Consider the following 17,827-nt stretch of genomic DNA (forward strand, 5'->3'; position numbering starts at 1 on the left):
AGGATGACCCCATCTGCAACAGCCATCCAGCCAGTCCCAACCAATCACAGATGAGTTTGGGTTGAGGGGCACATCCAGATAGCCTGTCTGCTGTAATCAGGGTCCTGACACCGCACTCAGGCAACCTTGACTACCCCCCCTCCATCCTCCACCACCTGCTGAAGCCAGTCCAATCACATCCTATTACCTGCTGTAACCCACTAAAGAGCCATTGAGGGAAGGGGGAAGAAGTTGTTTTTGGTCAACCAGCAAAACAAAAGCTGTGTCAATCCTCTCGTTACTCAAAGTGGAGATTCTGGGTTAAAAAGTCAGCTCAGCAGTCAGGTTGACTGTATGAGGAGAATGAGTATTTACAGCTATTTTACCCCTTTTCTGTTAGTAAACACAGTGACGTATTTTGTGGGCGAGCATTAGGTGGAGGCAGTCAAATTCTCTGAACATGTTAGTAAATGCTGGCCAGCATTGTTGGCTTGTTTTTTGAACAATGGCTGAAGAAAATATATTATATAAATATATTAACATTAACCGATGTGACCCCACGCCGCTAGCAGACTACTTTGGGGGAGTAGACGCTGGCTAACGTTAGTTAGCTAGCTACTGTCTCCAGAACTGACTAGTTAGCTAGTTAGCTTGTCCGGAGACTAATGGTAAGTGTCCACATCCTCCGTGCTTTCCACGCTTCCCATTCATTGTCTATGTAAGCAGCCGCGCAATGCATTCTGGTAGCGTGGCATCGCGATTCGAGAAACGGAGCGTCGCAACGCCCGCTCCTCATTTGCATAAAGTTGAGGGCTAGTCTACTTTATGCAAATCACGGGCATCCGACGCGACCCGCCGCGACCCGCCGCCTCTCGAAACTCCCGAGAATCTTTTCAGATAAACGTTGTCGATCCAAAATAAAGACAGATTCAGCAACTGCATGGCTTATTTCTCGCCTCAAATGTTCTCAGAAACACATTTCAGTGAACTATTTTCTTGAAATAAGAGAAGAAGGTTTCCAAACGAGCCTCCATACTGGTTCCGGTTTGAAAGCTGGGAGCAGCAGCCAACGGCGGGAAAGCGTTCGTCCAATCAGGAGCCGAGTGCCTTGTTTCTGGTGACAGCCCACCAAGCGTCCAATGTTGGGAAGCGTCGCGTCCACTCGCGGAAAAAAAACGCCCCTGTGCACACGTACCATAACAAGCAACGGAAGTAGTCTCCTTGCGGCGAGCAGTGAGGCAGAGGGGCCGTGACCCAGCGGTCCGCTGTTGGGCTCATTTTCTGTAGCATGGTGGAATTAGCAAGGTAGCTAGCTAACTAGCCAGTCGCTAAATGAGTACAATTTAACAACTTAATGCTTCATCCACACACTCTTGTCACAGCGTAGGAAATGAGAGGAAGATGAGTGTCGACTTTGTTCGGCTCATTTTCTGTGTTGGATGACAGTATGGCGGTATTAGCAAGCTAAGTTAGCTATAAGTAGCCAGCCGTCCAACCAGCGGGCTGGTGGCCAACGGCAGCGCTGTAAAGATAAATTGAGGGCGTATAAATCTTTGGATGCCTATAGTTAACTATCCTTCAGTAAAGTTAATCAAAAAGAGAGTCGTACAATGTCGGTGAAGCGTTTCAGAGAGAGGGTTGCAAAACGCAGCCATGGCTCACGGCTGGTTACGGCGGACGGCTAAATAGATGACATTTTCAATGTGTAACTTTAGCCCACTGCTAGTGTTTGCCTCCAGTCTTTCCTTTGTTTTGCCTCCAGCTAACACCGTGATGTAATCATGATGTTGACACAAAAAGGTAAGAGGAGAGGGAGCGTGTCGATTACATGTGCAATGATTTATGCCAACAGTTCAATCGTTTTTCAGTGTAAACACAGAATTTCAGTAGTGCTGAATGTTACATAGGTCTACACCTTATTTTGTGTTTTTATGCACAAAGAAGTCATGAGGGTTGCATAGCTGAGCAGTCAAAGATAGTAAATGAAAAAGTCCTGTAGTCATGCAGTGAGGTTACAAGACCTTTTGTATAGATTATATTGTTTCTTGCAGCCAGATATGTAATAAACAAAAATGTGGGGAAAGCTTTGGATATAGAAATTTGAAGGAAATAATAATCACTGCATTAAGCAAGGATATTGACCTTGTCATGAGGAGTGGAGCAGAGGGATCCAAACGCAGGAGATTATAAGCAACAGGAAGTTGGAGAAATAACTTTAATTTAAGGTTTGGTGCAGGCAAGGCATAACTGAATATCACATAACAAAACCAAGGAGCCAAGACTGAAGTGAAAACCAGGACTTGGAGGATGAAGTGCAGGTGGAGAGATGGGTGGAGAAGCTCAGCTGAAGGGAATGAGGTGATTTGACAGGAGAACGGGCAGGGAGCTGATTGGCTGGTAAGAACTAACGAGGCTGATTCAGAGCAGGTGTGTAGAACTGTGAGAGCAGGGCAGGACTTAACGAGGGACAGGTGAAACTAATCAGAGCGGGGCACACAATCAAAACTGGCTGGAAAACACACAAAGGCAGGAAGTGAGGTGATCTGAAATGAGAAGAGAGGTGAGTAACAAAAACAGGAAAAACTAAACCTGATGGAAAAAATGACATGAATCAAACAGAATCAAACAAAGGGAAAACATAAGAGCAGATTATGACAGACCCAGGTTTTTTATTGTACAATATAGACAGTGGTGCTTAATAGAACTCAGAACCGCCCATCAATGGACAACGACAAATAATAAATCAGTAAGCAGAATATGAAAGCCTTTTAAGACAATATGTCAACATATGTAAAGACAAAGTTAGGTTATTGAGCCAAGTAGTCCTGTGTGCACAGCGGCGACACGAGAAGATCAGTCTTTTCTATTAAAAACCCACAAACATAACAGGCAAAGAAACAGTATCATTTGGGGATTTGGGTTTGACCTAAAACTATGAAATTTTACATCATTTTGGACCATCATTATTACTACTATAGATAACGCCCAAAAAGCTTAAATAGAAAGCTATTTAAGTTAACTATTTTTTATTTATATCACTATGCTCTGATATTATTTACACATATCACAGCATTCGTCTGAACAGTTAATTCTTCTGGCAATGTTTGTCATGTAAAATCCTATTCTGTAAATCAATAGAGCAGATTCAGAAAACTTTTTAAATACTTCACTAATGATATTTATTCTAGCCTGTAGCCTAGACACTGAGTTCCCAGCTCCAGACCTCCAGACTCCCTATTTGCCCATTTTAAACTTCTCTCTGCACTAACACACCTGAACCAGCTGATGCTCAGCCCTGATCCAACAGTAAGGGCTGCTGAGTTGCATCAGGTACATCAGGTGTGTTCAAAACATAACGTGATGAGTATGTTACTAACTACAATTGTTGTGTTATTGATTTATTTTCCACTGCTTGAAGCCAATAAACTGATGACGATGACAGCGGTGCGTACAGTAGATTGGCTACAGTGAAAACACAACGTAGAAAATTTACATTTATTACACAGGCAGCAACAGTTTTCTTGTACTTAATCGCTAACTACCTAACGTTTATTTGGCACTCAATTAGTGTGATGAACATGGTTTTATCAGTGCTCACATCATTACGCATTAATAAACAGAGACTGGTAGATGACTCGCTCTCATCGGCGATATCATGTATTGTTTTTTGCAGGACGTGAACCTTATATCGATATGTTACAATTGACTATTACTGACCTATTGACCTATGATCTATTTAAGAATATCCTGATCAAGTTCTTACTAAATATTACTGAAGGTCATATTTATTTAAGTTTAGAATAATTATCTGGACATTTAATTTTCTGTGGAAGTATTTGGCAATATTACAAATATATAAAGAGCTTTCTGTCATTAATGACGCCAGGATGGCTGGGTGGACTGAGTCGGTCCTCTGCCCTTTGTGTCTGAGACACAGTGTCCTGATCTCTTCTTCTCCTCATCCTCAGCCCACAGCCAGCTCTCATTACAACGCAGCACACTCACCACTGGGCTTTACTCTGACAAGGAGGTCACACTTAATGAGAGCATGTATCAGTTAGCATTAAACAGCTAACGTGCAATCATAAGTCTTCTGATGTGAGTAAGTAGTTAAATATGATCTTTAGATACTTTGATGTGTCTTTTTTAAGCAGTGTATCAGTGTTCATTTCATGAATGTGGAAAATCTACCATTTTTGGAGCATTTGCTGTGACATCTTCAGTGGCTGTTGTTTTCCAGAGAAATGTAATTGGCTGCACATGATATGGGAGCTGTGTGTCTCACTAATGATAGGTTGCTTTCTCTCTGGTGTGAATTAGACGTGTTTCAGTCTCGGAGGCCACTGAAATCTGTAGAAAAGGTTAACAACGAGGAAAATTTGTGACTGCAGAACTTGTTTCTTTTCTCCAGCATCATCTTTGGTCAGTGAGAAAGAAACAGCTAGAAACAGCCATTTTCTGTCCGCCCACTGAGCTCGGCTCGGACTGTATTGATTTTTGCTCCGGTGGGCGAGAGTGAACTCCCACAAAATGAATGGCCAATAGAAAAGAATGTGGTGTTTTGAGGTAGAAGGCTGATTAAGGGCGAGAGAGATTGGCCTCAACGCTGAGGTGGTGGTGCGGCTCGACGAAAGCACACCGTCCTGTTCAATAAGAAATTAATCCACAACACTCCTCCCAAAAAATGCATTCTCACCCTGTTATACAGACATGGAAAAAGCTGTGTCAGCACTGATCCCTCACAACTTAACACTGTTGGGCTTAATTCTTATACATTATGTTGCATTTCTATAGCAGCATAAGTAGAAATGGACCACAATTATCTTGTTGCCATGAGTCCAGAAGAAGAATAACAGCAGCAATAACAAGGAAACATGAAAGTGTGCAACGTATCCTCATACAATGGTTCGTATAATATGTTACGAAACATTTAACCTCCTTTTTTTCGTTAGTTGTCCTATGAATTTCCAGCAACACATGCCAATTAACTATTGTTACATGCATACAGTCTTTTTTTTTTTAAAACTTCCATCTTCACAGGAAACAACTTGGTTAGGTTTAAGCAACAAAACTACTTAGTTAGGTTTAGGAAAAGATCGAGGTTCGGCTGTAAATAACTCCGGAAGTAGCATTAACTTAAGTACGAAAGTTACGTGACAAATGAATCAATGTTGACTTATCTGGTATTTTTTTGACCCACCCGTCCACCCCAACCTCCTCCCTACACGGCATTCACGGCCCTTTATGATTTCTGGTCCACGATTATGTTAATTACACGTGACTTGGTTTTCGTGGAATATACACAAATTACAGCGCATTACTTTTTGATATATCTACGAACGGTGTATGAGACCATGTTGGAGCATGCTGGTTTAATTTACATGCATGATAAAACCATGGTCTTCAAAGCACAAGATAGGGCCATGCATTCATATATTCTAATGCATACATGTCTGATTTTATAGTCCAAATGGATAAAGAACAAAAAGAGGACAAATAAAATACAATGTTCTGGTGAAGTTGGGGGGCATGTCCTTCTCACCAGTGAATCTCCGTGTTGTGTCTTTGTCTCTGTGAATGTTAACAATTCTCCTGTATTTTTCGTCTACTCAGATTCTCTTTCCCACCTTTCCGTTCCTATTTATCTCTTTCTCTCTCCCTTCCTCCAGCGCAGCCATCCAGTCTTAACACTTAAATAGAGGAAACATTGTGCATTCTTCAGAGTTGCAACCCACCGATCGGTCCTGACATGCACACAAACACAGCCTCACTCTGACGGCGGCGAGGAGTTGCTGGACCCTCCACTCTTACCAGCCAGTAACCCCGCTCAGATGCAAATTCAAATGTCAGCTTCCTTTCTTCTCAAAGGCGATGTCAGCTCGGTGAATGAGTGGGATCTTAAAATCAGGTAATTGTTTTTGGCAGATGGTTGTATTTGCTTACTGTATTGAGTCAGCCTAAGCCACTGGTAGGTGCACGCCAAGGAGGGACGAATACACACGAGCACATGCAACGTGGGTCACGTGGGAAAATCTAAATGTGATGTGTTTTGCAATCATTTCTCTCTTGGACTGTAAAAGCCTTTGTAGAAAAGAGAAACATCCCTGTGGTGCTGTCTAAGAAATTTTCAAATCCTACACAAAGGGATCATTTTCAAACATGCACTTTATGTTGCACAGTAGGAGATGGGTTTTAGAGGCAATCGTCAAGTGGCACACGCACATCCATAATTTTTTTGTAGGTGCTGGGACACAATTACCTGCACAAAAAGCTTAAAACAAGCAAAATAAACAAAAAAAGAGAGAAACAAGAGCTCACAGGGCCATGTGTCGATCACAAACTGATGTAAAAACCCCAATTGAGACACAATCCGAATGCACTGTATACATGTGTATACATACACAAGAATGCTCCTAAAACTCAAATAATATCAGCATTTCCCACATGTATTAATTGGAAAATGCTTCATTCAGGATAACGCCTAATTCGGAATATCCAAATGGAATATGCTGTTTACACCCGTATCAAATTCGGAATATTGTTATATTCAGAATAATAGCGGAATATCAGCGTGCAAGTAAACGTAGTAATTAACATGGGTATTGTGTGATCACAAGTAATTTAATGATTGGCCATACTGTCATCACAGCTCATACACAATATCACATTTACCCAAGGAAGACTATTTATGGTCCAAACATTAGACTATAAAACAGTGAAGAAAGAAAAGTTAAATAATCACGTTGCACATTGTTCTCAAGGCTGATCTCACACCTACCCAGATGATGTTGGCGTTACTGTACATCTACAATTCTGCACTACATCTGCAATATGAGGTCAAAGTATTTCTTCAAAACAATGTTGAAGATCTGGAATGAGGAAACAAATCAATCAGCCCTGAAAGCCAATTATGCTTGTTGAATTGTTTTTCCTCCCTATTTTGTCACGCTGATTAGTTTCAGATTCAAAACTTCATTAGATTTAGCCCTAGAGTACAGCTGCTCCTGCTGCTCAATTATAACTGGAATTGACTTTATTTTTCTATGTTTGCTAAGTATCATTTGTTTTTGTTTGTGTTTTTTTTTTTCGTCTGAAATACCATGTGAAAGAATTGTAGTATTGATAAAACAGAACAAATCTATCTTGTGAATTATATTATGGAAAATGAATTCGTAAAGTAGGCATGAAGCAAAATACACTGAAATAAATCCTCTTTCTGTCAAACACACCTACACGCACACACACACGCACACGCACACGCACACGCACACTCACACACACACACACACACACACACACACACACACACACACACACACAAACACACACACACCTCAAACAGTGTTGATTTCCCTGCAGCAGCACCGAAAGGCCAGCACGGTTATGCACAATTTTCTTCCATCTCCCTAATAAACTGGATTAATATTATTTCCTCACACGTAACCGTGCTCCCTGTGTCACATCAAACCATATATCACCTCATCAATTTATCTCCCCTGACACGGCAGCAGACAGGTGATGAAGTTTGGGCTCACTCATAATCCTATTATTGCTGCACTCCCCTACTCTGGACCAAGGCCAAAACACATATTACACAAATAAAACAAGAGACAGACAGACCCGGGAGAGCAAGGTGCCTGCTCCAACCCCTGGCTCCCTCCTCTCACCGAGCTCTGTCATTGAATGCCACTGACCAGGATGAAAGATAGTCCTTGACATTTACGCCCAAATCCAGCGAGAGCCAAATGAACATCATGGGCTCAAAATATTTGGAATGGCTCTCAGCAGCTTGGGGTTCAGCTTGTGGAGAAATTACATTTAAAGACTCCTTAAAAGAAAGCAAAAAATAAAATATGAATTTTACAGTGGCTGACGGAATACAGATACTATATCTTTTTTTTAATATATATATATATATTTGCCATTTTGTTGGACTTCATTCATCCAGCCTGGCATTGTGTTCATGTTAAGCAAGTGATATATGGGAGACCAGGGATGATAGCGCAGCCCAGTCACACAGCAGGTCGTGAAATAGTCACGAAATTTAATGAATTGATTTGTGTACATAGACATAGATGGTCAGCATGAAATCAATTTGTATGTAATCCACGTAACTGTGAACCGGGAAGTATAAAGAGCGCTGAACGCTGCTTAGGGAGGAGGTCCAAGCCCCCAGGAAGAGTGCCGGGCTTTGATGCAAATTTTCGTAGTGGCCAAACTACAACGTCACGTGATGCCATTGGGCCCAGAAATACTTTTTCCCATAGACTTACATTGGGTCTGTAACTCAGCAGATAACTTTTTTTTTTAGGTCAATTAACCTCCCAGTCTGAACACTTGAATAGCCCTTATTTAAATCATTAGGTCCTAAAAGCTGTAAAATCCACTAATAGCCAAATCCAGAGTTATTTCTCTTCCTCCGTTCATTTGAATGAGACCCAGACCGAGGCTGGAGCGAGGGCTGGGAGGCGGAGTTAAAGGAAATGCTACTGCGCCTGCTCTATAGGCCTAATGGATGCGGAAGACTGCCGGATGATCCGGGTACTTTATGATTCCGCAGTCGAGCCATTTTGGCTTCATGCGCCACTGAGCAACTCTCATAGGAATGAACGGGATCCCGCCTCTAACGCTGTATCCAGTTCCAGGCTGTAAACGCCTTCTAAGATGCAGATTTTTAAACTCCGATCACTTTGTATCAGTGTGGACGTGTAAAATGGAGCGTTTGGGAAATGATGACATCCTCCTAACAAAGATTGCGGACTACTAGCTTTTTACGTTTTGTTAGCACTGCCCCTTTCTAATTACTTTACATTTGAAAAATGTTCCAGTCACAGGAGGCCGAAGCAGGGAACACTTTAAACATGTCGAGGCCAAATGGTGATTGAATGTGCTTTTGGGCGATTGAAGGCGAGGTTTGGAGCGCTCGGAAGGGCTACAGACATAAACCTGAATGATCTCCCTTTCGTTATTCATGCATTTAAAGAGACAGTTGATGACAGCAGAGTGATGACAGTCATGCAGTTTGACTAGGAATCTCAGCCCCCCACCAACAATAACTGTTATCTAACTGACTGTAATGAAGCCGAAGGAAAGGGAGTGAGACGGGTGGTAACAAAATTCCTTGACCCTTAACTTGTGATCTCACTTGTGGTGACATGTAAATATGACGGCGAGTGTTTGAAGTCGTTTTTTGCGGACATGTGTGGACGGAAATATTTTGGAAAACAAAAGTCGTGTGGATAATCTTTTTTTTTTTTAAATAAAATATAATTTTTTTAAATATCTGTAAATGTGTAGACAGGGCCAAAGAAGTGTTGGAAGTGACTGGTGAACTAGGACTGGTATATATGGGCTGAGGAGACATTAGGAAACAAGCTGCAGGTGAAGAGATGGCCAGGGAAACTCAGGTGAAGGGAATGAGGTGATTGCAAGCAGGAGGGAGTGGCAGGCTCTGAAATGACATGAGAGGTTAATGATATAAGACATGAAAACAGAGCAGATGAAGAAATAAACTAAGAGTTGGAAGGGGTCATGACAGATACACTTAAAAGGGAAAGATTGTGGTAAAATATATGTAGGTTACATATAAACACGCAGGTTTTCAACAGGAGACAGACCTCCATACCCTTACTTTCCACCTTGATACATAAAGAGCACACTACTTCCTGCATTGACATTTTAGCATCGGCACTGGATATAAATTTGCAGAATTGTCCAATATGAGCGTAACTCCGAGGGATGCAGGCCTAAGCATAAAACACATAACGTTGGCTTTGGCTTTATTTGTTAAATCCATAAGATGGATAAATGACTCGACTGTTGCACAGCACAAAGCTTACATTATGTTGTATAATACTCTGCTGTGGGCTTATCTAACTTGCACCAGACAGAGAATGAGTGTGAATAGAGGTTGGCAGTTGCTGTGCGAGCTGATAATTATAGCTGTGCTGTATGAGTGACGGGGACGGAGAGGCGGGAACCTGACCTTGGGTGTCATGTACAGTCGAGGGAAGGAAAGTTCACTAACAAGGACATTTGTACGGTATAAAAGTAGTTTTATTTGGATGGAAAGAGGATTTGGGGAAGGTTAGTGTGAGGATTGTGTGAGGTGGGATGATTGGGGTCGAGGAGAGGGAAATAAAAGGGGGGTGGTTGCCGGAGTCGTGTACGGTGGCATGGAGGGGTCGAGCGGTTGGATGAAGGTGGGTCGGTTGCATGGGATTGGAGGAGGTTGAGCGGTGGCGTGGCGTGGTTGGAGTGTCTGGGAACCCGGGGGTCAAAATTCAGAGTGGGGGCACGTCTCGATGAGCCTCACGCTTCATGGTCCCCCCGGGGGTATGAATCCAAGACTTCCTTGTTGAAAGGCAAAGCCGCCCTGCTAAAAGGGCAAAGAGGAAAAAAACAGGGTTTGGGGGGGGAAGGGTCGAGAGAATTGAGACAAACGAGAGAGAAAGGGGTTAGAGGTGCTTATATTAGGCTCGTTCGAGACGAGCCAGGCCTGCGCAGAATCGATCACCGGCGATCGGCACGCAATGCATGTCGGTTAGATTTGTGTCCGACTTGATCCTGACTTGCTCTGAGGTCATGCACACGTGGGCAACGATAACCTCACGACATCGAGGCGGCTGCAGTTTTTAGAGCCAGGCGCTGCAGCACCAACTGCAAGACCCAGGGCATGATGGGAAACGCCTGGCTGTCGCCTGATCAAAGAGCTGATTGGCCTTTCAGTTTAGTCATGTGTTGTAGAACGCCCGAATTTTCTGCGTAATTATAATATTTAACGCTAGCTTGTAGGCTATTAGTCTCATGTTGTGCAATGAAGGTTTCACCTGTTAACAAACACATCTTGTGTGGTTAATAATAATAATATTAATATAGCACTTACCAGAACATGTGCTCTGTAGTACTCAGAAGTGCTCTCAGGACTCTGAAGGCTACTTGTAGTTTGCAGACCAAGTTAGGATTTATTTATATTTGTTTGTAAATATATGAGGAAATGTGCATGTATCTAGCATTGGATTCTATCCTTTATTATTTTTTATGTCGGCCTTGTAAAGCACATAATGAGCACTCGTTTTGTGCTATATAAATAACCTTCAGTATTATTATTATTATTAACCACACAAGATGTGTTTGTTAACAGGTGAAACCTTCATTGCACAATTAATATCCTATAATCTAGCGTTAAATATTACACAGAAAGTTCGGACTTTCTAAAACACGTGGTGTTTGTTGTCAAATCTAAGAGCCAATCAGCTCTTTGATCAGGCGACAGCCAGGCGTTTCCCATAATGCCCTGGGTCTTGAAGTCGGTGGAGAGCAACTGCGGCGCCTGGCTCTAAAAACTGCACTGGCTAATCTAATCTAATCTCGTGAGGTTATCGTTGCCCACATGTGCATGACGTCAGAGCAAATCGGCATCAAGTCGGACACAAATCTAACCGGCATGTATTGCGCAACGATCGCCTGTGATCAATTCTGCGCAGGCCTGGCTCGTCTCGAACAAGCATAATAAATTCATATAGGGAAAGAGGAAGAAAAAATGTCAATCCTCCGTGTCAGCACCTGAGAGGGGACGAAAGAGAGAGGAGGTAGTGGAGGGCCACTCCCTATAGGCCGGGCTGAGGGTGTGATTTTGACAGTGTGCACTTAAATGGAGACAGACGCACTAATCCAAGGCGAAAACAGCAATAGAGGAGCAGGTGACAGACAGACAAGAGACTAACTAAACACATGACAGGCAGTCACTAAGGAAGACTGAGAGGAATAAAGGTGAGCGGCCGGGCGGCACTTACAACAGGTGGGAATTTACGGTTGTCTTCATCTGCTACGGTTAGTGTTGCATTGCTGGCAGCAGCAGCAGTCTGCTGGTGTGATCACAGCTCAATCAACCCAGGCTCCAACCCAGTGTCACTGCCAGGGACCGGACCATTCGTTATGGCACTCCTAATGGATATCCGGGGCCGCATGGCGACCATAAATTACCATTTCCTCTCCTCTCCTTCTCTATCTCTTTCCTCTTATTGTGTCTGTTCTGTTCATCCCAGTTTTCTCTCCCTGTCCCTGATTCTCACTGCAGCTCTTTTCTCAGATAATGCAGAGCAACAGATCATCAAAAAAAAACATTCAGATGGAAAGCCATTGTCTCTGTGTGTCTCCCAGGAGGGTTTTTTTTTTGCCATGCAGTCAATATGTTATAACCGGCCTGCAAGTATTGGAGTATTTTAGAGGCTGCTTCTGAAAGGCAGGTCTATGTACAGTACAGGTAAATCACATGAGCTCATCACCCCAGGGAGATCTGTATTGTGTGCTCATCAGAAAAGAATAAAGCTATATCCTCGCTTTACCGGTTCACTGTACATGTGTGTGTGTTTGTCGCTGCAGTACCTTTTACCTTAAAGAACAATAGAAATAATTTCTCATCATATGACATTAACATAGCAAATGTGACACATGCAAATGTTTCAGGAAGCAAACAAACACACACACACACGATCTGTGCACTGCGGGCGCCTCCAGCCCCTAGGACAGTTCTGCTCCGCTGCATGTGGGTCCTTAACCCAGCAGAGTGTGAATCATAGTCCAGCAGTCAGGTCAGTTAACCCTCTGTGAGTCTCCCCGGCCGCACATCCATTCACACAGACAGACAGTGTGCTTCAGCTTTGCTCTATATATAGCGTCTTTATGTCCAGGGGGAGTTCAGGGCAGATGAGAGGTGTCATCGCTTTACTTAGCTCAAATTATGTACATTAATGTGTGAATTTACAGCTACAGTACACTGAAAAACAAATTCTTATTCTCTATATATCATAAAGTTTCTAATTCCTAATTTGCAGTTCAAATATTCTTCAGGATATGCTAATAAGGACATGGCTGCAGCACACTTTCAGCTACATTTTGAAAATCCAGCCCAGTCATTCTAAATGTGAGCCATTTTACCTTGAAAGGTTGACAACCATCATCCATCTTTTTAACTGAAGGCTTGATCCAATCAGTATTCAGCAGTGGCACCACACTTAGTCACTGAGTGAGTCTATTCATATGCTTAGAAATGTGCCTGTATAAAAAGCTGTAGTTTTTACGGGAACAAAAGCAAACTTATCAGTTGTTCTTGTGCGTGGACTTGACTGCATCATCCCACACGGCGGTCCAGAGGTCTTGCTGAATCAGAATGTCAGTCAGGGTGACAGAGGCAGTCACATTTAAAGTACATGCGGCGAGGCCGGCGTCCGTATGCAGCGCTGAGTCACGATTACATGCCCCTGAAGAGGTGCTGTTCATTCTGTCTAGTTGGAAAACATCTCTCCAGGGATGTGACCTTAGCTGCTGACAAAGACTCTGACCTTTGCATCATATTGTCTGTTAATAAAGCGCATACTGCTCCGCTGTACAACGTTACAGCATCAATGCTCTATACCTAAAGCATCTTTTCTGTTAAAGTGATGTTTAGTCCGCTGCAGTGGAAGAAATTGTGGCGTGATGGCTGGATGCTGGAATGCTGACGCTACACTGAATTACTGGCTTAAATGTGTAAGAAGGCTCATGGTAACGAAACAAAGAGAAGATGCAATAAATCATGTCACATTACAATTGCAGGTGTTCAGAACTAAAAATGCACTGCCGTTACCATCTTTCTTCGTCTCGGACTCTGTCTCTGTCTCTGTCTCTGTCTCTGAGTCTCTGTACCACACCTGTCCACCAGGTGACCTCAGTGTGTTTTTCACCCCTGTATATTACTGTGGTGCCACGTGAGCTATTACCAGTGGGCAACTCTGGGATCTGAAAAGTGAAGCCAATGCTGAAGTGCCTTAAACTTGCACTCTTTCTAATAGCCAGCAGGGGGCGACTCCTCTGGTTGCAAAAAGAAGTCTGATTGTATAAAAGTCTATGAGAAAATGAGTCTACTTCTCACTTGATTTATTAAGCAGGGTATGCTTTAGGGCGTGGCTACCTTGCAATTGACAGGTCGCTACCACGCCATTGTCCGATCTGGGAGTTGTCCGTTTTCGTCTTACAACATTAACCCTTTCACAGTGTGTTTTCAGTTCATGAAAGTTAGTTATAACCTTTTTGGTCGCCTAAAAATGTCTTATTCAGCATTCGGTTGTACTTCAACTCCTTTGCCACTTCTGGTTACAAATAACCCAAGATGGTGACAGCCAAAAACCAAGATGGATATGACCAAAATGCTGAACTTGAAGCTTCCAACGGCAGTCCACAAACCATGCAATGGGTGACATCATGGTGAGTATGTCCACTTTTTATATACAGTCTATGGCTATTACCTGCCTACACAGCTGTTTCATATCAGCTCGTTAGCACAGTAATACATACAGCCTGGCACACAATGTAAGGAGTCAAGCCAAATTTTAGACCCCAATTGCTCGCCCGCGACTCATTTTAGAAATGTCTGCCAGATTGGCTGTCATTTTCAGTAACACCCAAACAATCTGGTTGGATTTCTGCCATGTCAGAAATGTTGCTCTGCTGTCTTGCAGTTTGAGCAGTTCCATGGTCCGATTCCCCACATGGATGCTGTCAAAAGATCTGTTATAAACTGCAGTGAGCTTGCTCTAACAACACTGGAGCAGTATTTCAGAGACTGCGATGATATAAAGCTGAATCACCATATCGTCTACATCTTCCGGCCATCTGAGGCTCCATCCTTTTTTTTTTCCGTCTTACTTTCCATTCATAGCACAAGTGAACAAAGTAACACTGCCTTTCCCTGTTTTATCAACATCGTTGAATAAACTTTATTGGAAATGTCAATGGCCCCTTAGACAGTCCTCTGGTGTCTGCATTTGAATCCTGTCACTTGTACATTACACACACATTACACATTACAGCCCTAACAATTGCAGCAAACCACTGCAACTGAAAGGAAGTCCATCTGAAAACACTGCACAGCAGCAGCAACATAAAAAGCTATTCTTTTTTCTATATGAATTCTGTTTGGTAGGAACACCACAAAGGTATATTAGGGTGAAACACTAAATCACGCAATGAATCTTGGAATGCAGTCAACGTCAACAGACTGTTAACAACTGTACACGTGTATTCAAGAGTATAATTTGTTTTAAGACTACAGTAGCTGGCACCCTCCTGCTAATGTTGGCCCATTACCATATATCTGCTTGCTGTCTGCTGATTGCACATGTAGTGCCCTTCAAGTGACAAGCTAACATGCTGATATAAATCAGGACACTGCGAGAGAAATCGTTACTCAGTGCTGACTGAAGGAGTGACGACGCTCCCCGCTCACTCATTTCTGTGGAATCGTGGTTTATGATATATATACGGAGTGGGGGAAGGGTGGGCGTCCCATGCGGCCTATGATTGATCGTCAGCTTGGAGTGCTCACCTGTGCAGCCTCCAAAGAACCCGGTGGATAAGCATATTCAGGGGCCTGCCTGTCTTGACCTTTGCACGGTAATTAAGGGACTGAGCTCGCCGAAAAGAGCTGAGTGCTAATGTGCTACACGATGCTGCGCTGGACCTCAGCGAGTTCTCCACCTCACAGCCAGAAATCAGGCTTTTGAATTCAGTGTGTGTTGTCAGTAGGGCTGCATAGTAGCACACCTGTTGGTCTAGCACTTACATTATGCAAACAATAAGAGACAGATAGATCTACTGTTCTATTGTTACAAATTATATCATTACAAAAAGTTTGAGAAAGTTTGTGACCCAGAAGCCCTGTTGAGATCAGTTGAGGAAACACCAAGCACCGCCACCAGCCGGAGCAAACTTTCTCATTTTACAGCTACACTACAAGATGTTTCTGAAAACATTTGAGGAGAGAAACAGGCATTACAGTAACAGAACATTGATTCACATTTGATGTCTAGTTTGACCTTTTGATCGGAATTCGCGAGTGATTGACAGCTGCCCCCGTTGAATGAACAGCCAATAGGAATGCTCTCTCTCTCTCAAATGACCTGTGATTGGCCGAAGTCTCCCGTCACGGGCTAGATTTTTTAAAGCCTGAAAACAGAGCCATGAGGAGGTGCAGAAGTCTAGTTATCTCTCAGAACACTTGAATAAAATTTTGCTGAAAGGTTATTATGGAATTTTTACCCAATGATGCCAAAAATAATCTGCCTACTGCCGCTTTAAATAGCTGTTATCAGTCGCTATAAGCACCATAGATGTGGGTCAATAGAGACCTACTACGCCTACTACATTGTAAAAGTGAAAGCAACACGTTCTAACATGTTGTAAAACTGAATGAAACATTACTTTTTGAACACAAACAAAAAGGCTTCTTTAGGTTTAGGCAACAAAACTACAACTCCTTTAGGTTTAGGGGAAAAAAATACCACTTATTTAAGTTAAGGGAAAAACATTGTGTTTTGGCTCAAAATAACTACGAACACAAAGACAACTTCCGTTGGTTTCACACCGGATGCAAACTCCGGTGTCATGGGTGAAAACCCTGTGTTTCAGCTCTTTTGTCATAATTACTACGGTTGCTAGAAGTCACTGTTGTGTTCTTTTATACCTTCTTTCGTTGATCTACCATGTATATAGGTGATAAAACCTACTAATGGGTGTAGTAGGCCCCTATTGATCCACATCTATGGGGCTTATAGTGACTGCTGACGTCTATTTAATAGCCTGACAACAGTCTAATTGGCTGAGCAAATAAATTGCAACTTTCAAACTGGAATTTACTTTTTCTGAGAGATAATATAAATGGCACTATAGTCAAACTCTGTCAAATTAAGCCACTCCAAAGATTTTCCATTAATTTCGGCATGCTGGCACATGTTCTCGGGGCATGATAAAATGTCAACAAACAGCATTGCAAATGAGCAGTTTCTAAGGTATGAGACACCTGTCAGGAGAGCAAACAGGATTTCTAGAGTGTAATTGATGGAAATCTACTTGAATCTCCAGACCTAACAAATTCAGCACCTTCTAAATCCCATTTCAACCTTAACTGTTCTGTTCCCGTACTTTACTTGAACCTGGCCCCAACTAATTACTCGCCTGACCTTAAACTGACCTTCAGTAATGACTTAAATAATAAGTGACTGATGCGCTCTCTCATTATGTCTTCCACAGGTTTCCTCTGAGAGGATGAACAAGTGTGCCGCTGAGTTAACTGTTCCGGCATGTAGAAACAACGGGTTAAGCAAAGCAGGTTATTACAGCAGAGCATGATGTTGTTAAACTGCTTGATTTATTTGGTGACTCAGATCAAATTGCTGCCGATTGTACCAAATTAAAGCCTTCTGTTCCAACGTCAATAAAACTGCTCCCGGGCTGTTACAGATTGAATAATAAAACAAAATGGTAAATCAAGATTACTGTAATGCCATCTAAGCCAAGGAGAAATCTGGCATGTGATCCTTTGTTCATCTATGGCTGCTACTGTTATCTATACTAGCTATTGAGCCACCAGGTATTGATGACACATGTTATGATCATGGATAATTTATATGTCATGTAAAGTATATTGGCTTACTCTGTTGTGTTGTTCCCTTATGTTTATCGTTGCTGCAATGCCAAAACTGAAACTATAGTCAGATCTCATGTTCCAGTCCTGCATGTTTAAAGCCTCTAAACACCCACACAGGTGTTTTCAGTTAATCTGGCTGATTAGACCTCTTCTCAGGACTCTGTGGGCGTGTGTATAGACTGATTGAGTGACATCTTCCGGTCTCCTGTTAGCTTTGTCGTTAGCTTTGTTTCAACAAAATTATCATAATATATTGTGTCGTCAGGGAATACCATTCAACAGGTAACATTTCATTTGACCAGTGAGGTTACTCTCTTGAGTATGAGACTGCACTGCACAGCCAAATCAAACAGGCCTTGTTCACAGCAGACACAGTAGGATAAG

The 17,827-nt window shown here is 42.6% G+C and overlaps 1 long non-coding RNA gene across 1 annotated transcript; it reads left to right on the forward strand.

The window, feature by feature from the left end:
• Positions 1 to 2,471: 2,471 nt before the first annotated feature.
• LOC119485502 lies at positions 2,472 to 17,578 on the forward strand. Its single transcript, XR_005206284.1, has 3 exons — positions 2,472 to 2,539; positions 5,649 to 5,887; positions 17,047 to 17,578. It is a non-coding gene; the product is annotated as an uncharacterized LOC119485502 (long non-coding RNA).
• The last annotated feature ends 249 nt before the right edge of the window (positions 17,579 to 17,827 follow it).

The sequence above is a fragment of the Sebastes umbrosus genome, chromosome 3, assembly GCF_015220745.1.
Source record: "Sebastes umbrosus isolate fSebUmb1 chromosome 3, fSebUmb1.pri, whole genome shotgun sequence".
NCBI classification, from domain to species: Eukaryota; Metazoa; Chordata; class Actinopteri; order Perciformes; family Sebastidae; genus Sebastes; species Sebastes umbrosus.